The sequence below is a fragment of the Sabethes cyaneus genome, chromosome 3 (assembly GCF_943734655.1).
Source record: "Sabethes cyaneus chromosome 3, idSabCyanKW18_F2, whole genome shotgun sequence".
Lineage (NCBI taxonomy): Eukaryota > Metazoa > Arthropoda > Insecta > Diptera > Culicidae > Sabethes > Sabethes cyaneus.
In genome coordinates this window covers 213,764,783-213,771,699 of record NC_071355.1, presented here as the reverse complement: position 1 = coordinate 213,771,699, position 6,917 = coordinate 213,764,783, and positions in this window count along the sequence as shown.

Genomic DNA, 6,917 nt, shown 5'->3' with positions numbered 1-6,917 from the left:
TTGTACCCTATTATGTAAGTCACGTCGAATGTCACTTTGCTTCTGGTATTACATAAGTCACACGAGACACGACTTTGTCGAGTAACTCGACTGAGTTGACCGCTAAAAAGCTAGTGACTCAACTGTCAGCAAGTGACGCCTTAGGCTGCTTTTTTTGGTCGTACATTGCGCCGCAATGCAGTCCGTTGTTTCCTTACTTGACACTCGACAATCACCTCTATTCTGTATTCCGAACGGATTGGTTTTCGAACGAGAGTGAATGGCATTCTTCATTCCTCCAGCAAAATCAACTGAATAAAACCACTTGTTTGAAACAAGTCGAGCGAAATAATGATTCGTTCGAAATACAGAATAAGGCTGAGTCGAGTCGAGTTGCTCGACGTGACTCACATAATAGGGCTCGTAGTTTATTCCGTGGGTCGAGTCTACATAAATTGATAACCACTGAGGGTCTGTGACTTGGTTTTTTTTATTCATTTGAGGTTGTTTGTTTTGACAACACTACGGGGGGCGTGAGGTTGAGAACAGCCTGCGGATGTGGGTTTACATGTTGATAGACTTGTGCTACAACTGTGCTGCAAACGAAAACGGAAGCCAATCCACGTATCCAAAAGCCTCTGAAGTGGACGGTGTTATACAGAACGAATTACCGAATATAGTTTTAAGTCATCAGTATACCTCAACTTACATTAAATTTTAAGCAACAGAGTAATATCGAAGCAATACACGAACAAGAGAGGTCCCATACTGTTGCCTTGGGGAATCCCAGAGAAGATGATAAAAGAGAAAGGGAAGCGGGAATCACCTAAGGCCGTAAACGATTTGCCGAAAAAAATTTAGCTTTTGGTTAAAATCTAACGGTTCGGTAGTTAAATAGTAAAATTCATTTCGGTTTGCGACCTATTTCATATTTTGGATATGGATGGATCATTATTTGATTCTCGATGAGTGTGAATAACGAAATAAGGAAGAAAATTAAGTTCTGTAATAGAAATACTAATGTTTGCTCTCCACTTTCGTATGTTCTCTCACTTTCCGTCAGTTAACCCTCTAACGGGCAACACCGTAAAAACGATGCGATCAAGCTAATGACTATTTTATCATGTGTGTGTGTACAAAAAAACCTTAAGTTCTGATTTTCATGCAAAAATAATTATCTGGAGGAGCGCCAGGTAAGAAAAAGTCCAATTTCTCTTTTTCTTTTTTCATGTCTAACGCTCAGCCCAGATATTTTTTCAATTCAGATATATTACAAAATTAAAATAATGCATGAAATTTACACATAGAAATTTTTTTTAGGTCAATCATTTTGTTCTAGATGTCCTTTTCCTTCAAAAGTAAAAAAGGGAATATTCGCGCATTAATTATTTTCAGAATTTTTCGCAATTTTTGTTTTTGAAAGATGATAACTTTTGAAAGCATGTTCAGAATGTTATGATATTAGTATCAAAATGTCAAGAAATCTGTTCTGAACACATTTTGGGTATTGTCAATTAAAAACAAATTTCGTATGCGGCTTTGAAGCTTCAAAAGCGAAGGCCGTCTACAGACGGTCTTACCCGTTAGAGGGTTTTAAATTAATAGCGTGCAGAGCACATCCTCGGGCGCGTGGAACGGACGACTAGTACAGCCCGGACTCGATTATCCGGGTGCTCATTTTTATTTTCAGCCCGGATAATCGAATCATCATTTTTGGTAAAAAGTTTTTTTGGTATGTCAAGTTTTTTGACTTTTAGGTATCAGAAATGTTTTATTTATTATTGATCTATCTTCCCAAAAGTCAGAAAAATCCTTTCTTACGATTTTTTCCACAGATGATTTTTTTTGGTACAATATTATTTTTTGTATGTTATGTTTTCAATATTTAGGTATTATAAATGTTTTTTTTATTATTGATCAATCTCCCCTAAAGTCAAAAAATTTCTTTTTTGCAATTTTTTTTACTGATGATTACGATGATGATGATGATGATGATGATGATGATGATGATAATGATGATGGTGATGATGATTTTTAAGTAAAAAAATTGATTTCATCGTCGCAGGATTTATTTTTGTTTTTTCGCCGATAAAAGGGATATAAGAAAGGAATTTTGTAGCTTTAGGGAGGTTAATCAATGCTTGGCTAGTTGGAATCATCATGTAGCATGAAAATTATAACATTTGGGTTTAAAATAAATCAGTGAAAAAAAAATTTTTTTTTCACCCGGATAATCGAGTCCAAAAACCCGGATAATCGAATCCCCGGATAATCGAATCCCCGGTTAATCGAATCCCCGGATAATCGAGTCCGGCCTGTATAACGATTAATGTAAAAGGGTAATGGATAGGGAGAATGGCTACGCGAATGGTAACGGTGCCCAGAATCAATCGTCAGAACGTGGAAAGCCACAGACAGAAGAAGGTACGAACCCGAAACCGGGAGAAAAGCGCTGCCTAGAGAATGAGGAGTTTGCAGAATTGAAGTAGGGTTTATTTCTAATTCCCGTCTTAGTAAGTAAAGCCATTCTAATTTTTAACAGTTGTTGGATGGATTTAATGAATACTCCAAAAGTTCTTGTGCTGATTTGTCTAAAACACACTTACCTTCCGATCTGTGAACCTTGAAATCACTGAAAAGCAATTATTAAAGCATATTATTGAAATAACGCAACAGAATTCGACGAATTTAATTCGTCGTACCGTTTTAAAATCCGTCCATCACAATTTTGTATTGTGTAGGACGGCATGACAAATGTTATTCTGCAAAATTTCTGCAGGTCAGGCAAGTTTTCCTGGTTGTAGAATAACGACAATGCCTTGCATGAGTTATTTTCATTTATGAATACGGAAATTAAAACGATTAGTCGACATTTTCTTCTTCGTCGCACAAAAAAACGTTGGAAATTTGGCTGGTAGGACTTCTTTAATGATAAAAAAACATTTAAATAGATCTCAGCTCACTTTGATTGATCGCGGATGATAGACAACAAACTAAAATATTAAGCAATAACTAGCTTTGCATTGTATGGCGCCATGGCAGAGAACCATTGCGGTGGGGGAAGCTATTTCGACGGTGTGACAAACGTGAAAAAAGTGTAAGCCCCAACGATAGGCGAAGTTAAAAGCATCATCAATCAGCTGAAAAACAACAAACCGGCTTATAAAACTTATTAAAATAGACCCGGCAAGGCTGGTCATTTATTTGCACTGACTGATTGTAAGAATTTGGGTTACGTTGCGAACAGGATTTGTGGGAAGTCATCAAGGTGGCTGCGTTCAAATACAGTAAACGGTCGAAGTTTTAGGTTGTGGTAGATCGTCCAAAAAGCCGTGAATATAAGAATCCCCACGGGCCCACATCCGTTCATCTATTTTAAAGCTGCATATGATACCATCGACCGTAAAAAGACTACGATGAATGGTACGCAGTGCTGTGTGCTGATTTCAGGTGGATTGTCGGGTTCATTTGAATCTGACGCTGCGTCAGGCTGAACAAACATTTTTGTCGTATAACAGCTTATCAAGCGATTGTTTGTCGGAAACTGGCTATACAACGGTTGAATAAGCTGCTATTCAACAAAAACGTTTGTTGGCAGTAGTGTAACGATCGATGGAGATGTTTTCGAGTTTCTGTCTACCTTGGCTCACTGTTGACTACGGATAGTGACTCCAGTTATGAGGAGTATTATCAGCGGAAATTGATTAGCTCTAGCTTCAAGATTACCGAGTCCGCTTTGATAAATGAATGGTCGTGGGTATCTTAGAAGAACTAGGTTATTCGATGTCTGGTGACTTAAGCATGGATTTCTTCTCAGGCCCATCGTTACCCTAATGAATTCATAACTCTCTCGACAGTGCAAAATGTCACTCTTACAGGTTATAAGCTTTTGCCTCGGAAAGGCGCAGCATTCCAGTCCGGTCTCGACGTAAACGAAGGGGGTGGCTGCCGTTGGGTGCGGATTTGTCGGTCGTCCGGTGTATCTGCGATGCAATTGAACTGCCTATTGGTTCATGTTCGGTGTGGCCAGGTGCCACTCGACGATCCGTTGGGGCTCGGTAAGGTTAGATTTAAAGCAGGAGATTAGGTAACGCTTCCCGTTTCCACGAATTGATTCGGTGTTGAATAGCGGCTCGTAATGGAAGTACCCGCTGCGGTCTACTACCGATGAGTCCCAAAACTATTGTTTCTATCGACCGGATGATCGGCGACGTTGGTTAATCATGCTGGTGCTCGGTGTGGTGAGGATGAGATTAACGGTCTTGGTGACGTCTGCCTCGGTCCCGTCATAACGGACGTGTTGTTCGCAGTGCTGATTGGGCCCTCGGAGTGCTAAATAGTCCACTCCGGAATGTCCTTCGGATGTTCCGGCTCGCCGTTGAAACCGCTCATCAGTTCAACACTTCGAAATCGGCACTTGGGGAAAACTCTCCACCCAATCGACTTCCTGGCTCAATTAGACAGTTCAGTGAAATGGACCACAGGCGCGGCCATTAGGCTAAACAGTTTTACACAAAAAATAAAGAACGATCTTCGGTAGAGGACGAAGGCGAATCTTTCAACGGAGAATAAAGGCGACCATGAACTCGTGCAGGTGGGCAGGGCATGATGCATGAATGCAAATATGGAGCTTGCTTCAAATCCGGTAGGAATAAGAGAACACCGGTTCCGAAAAGCGATAGTAGTATTTATTAGATTGGCGGAATGAGAGGCTGTCGATTCTGACTGATCGCATGTAACTGAAAAGGAACGCATGCGTCAATCGCCTCTTGGTGCTAACGAAAGAATCTTTGCGTCCACCATTTATTTCGAATTTTCAAAAACCGCTACGTAACAATGTAGGTATTGACCCCAAGCTTCAAAATTCCTTTGGCCTTGGTTCAACAGGTTTAAACCCGACCCTGTGCACGAATCAGATGACGAGAGGAGCAACGGCAGTGAAACAAGATACGAAACAAGAACTGTTAATGTCTTTGCCAATTTCAATATTGGAAGTGAATTGTAATTGTAACTATACCTTGAAAAAGACTCCAATAAGAAATCTATAATAAAAACTATAATAAAAACAAAAAAATCATTGAAACCCGTTCTCTTTTATTTCGTTGGTTTCCACCGCGTACTGCCAGCAAGGAACTGTTTTGTAGAGAGCATTCACGCGGCCAGCTGCCACTATCAAAATATGTTTTGACGTAGGACTACGTATTTGTTTTTTACTATACTGGGAGTGGGTAGCACTTTGTGAAAACGAAAATAGAAGTGTAACGTTTGAATGAAAGATTTCAAAAGTTAATAACTACCAAACTACTGAACGAAACTGAACAATTTATATGTCGTTGGATAGATAAAATGACCAGCAATTTTATGAAGGGAGTAAGACAGCAATTTTAAGGGGGGTGTAAGAGGGGAGTTCTCCTATACAAATGAAGCACAAATTTCCTCAAAACTCGAGAACTAATCAAGCAAATGGAACCAAATTTGGCATGTGGGGGTTTCAGAAGTTAGGATTAAGTTTCTACGGTGTACTGAAATCTCTTCTCCTTGTAAGAGGGGAAGGGGGGGGGGGGGTCCCGTATAAATGAAATAAGAATTTCCTCAAAACTCTAGAACTAATCAAGCAAACGGAACTAAATTTGGAATGTAGGGGTTTCAGAAGGCAAGAATTTTTCTATGGTAATAAGGAGGAGGAGGAGGAGGAGGAGGAGGAGGAGGAGGAGGGGGGGAGAGGGGGTATACAAATTATATTCAGATTTCTTCATAACTCGAGAACTAATCAAGCAAATGGCACCAACTTTGGCGTGTGGGGTTTTTTGGAGGCATGAATTTATTTTGAATTTATTTTTTTTGTGATGCTTTGAGGCTCCTAATTCACCCGTGTGGTAGGAGGATAATTCATTACCATTTCAACCTTTATGATACACATAAGTGATTTTTAAAAGAAATTTCTATGTCTCAAAGGTTGCAGACATTGTACTTATGAACCCCCGTCCACGTATTTTCAAAGCCACCATTGCATTAAATGAAGAATTGAATCTGAATATTTCGCTCTTCTCTTTTAAACATTCACTTGAACAATGACACTCACAGATTCTTATAAACATACTTATGCCAGAAATGCAGTTACATTAGTCTATGATCTAATGATCTGATATAGTCCTACGTCACATATTCGTACAACCCTTAGGGCTGTATACCTTGTAGTTTTTTCCATGTGTGGACTCTTCACTACGACCAGTATTGTTGATCTATTGTGATATCGCCAGGATGTTTGCTGTATGACCCACACTGCATTTCTTTTTGCTATAATCGCTATTGAGTGAGCGATATGCTTATTAAATTTTATGCATGCTTGTGTGTACTAGGGTTTACCCTTCCTTCAAAACTTGCTTTACTTTACCCCCTCGCTCCCCGCTGCCTATACTATCCCATATTATAGCCGAGCCTGGCGAGGACTCATTCGTTCCTTTGACCAGTACACTCAACTATAGGAGGAACATTTGTACTGTCAAGAAGCTTCAGCGGGTATTATTGAATTCAGCATAAAGGAAGCGTAAATGAGGGGCTTGAGAATAAACCCATGCTAAAGTCACTTGACATCGAATGGTCTGATTCTACTGATTCTAACATGTGTTATAGTATACGTTGTCATCCGATCGAAGCCCGACCGGTATGTAGAAAAAAAGCGATTATTTTGGCATCCAAAAAATACAAAATATATACAAAATACAAAATACATATTCAAACATACCTATAACCAGAATACCCGAACACTTAAAACCAGACGAAAAAATGTACGAAAAACCATTATTTTGGATCTTCCAGAATAGAGTCCGTCCCTAAATTTGGAATGCAGTCTAGAGCAAGCTCCGTCAGCTCTCACTTTCGATTTAGTTTCGTTCATTCAGAAATTGTTTGAAGCCTTCACATTAGAATTTATTTAT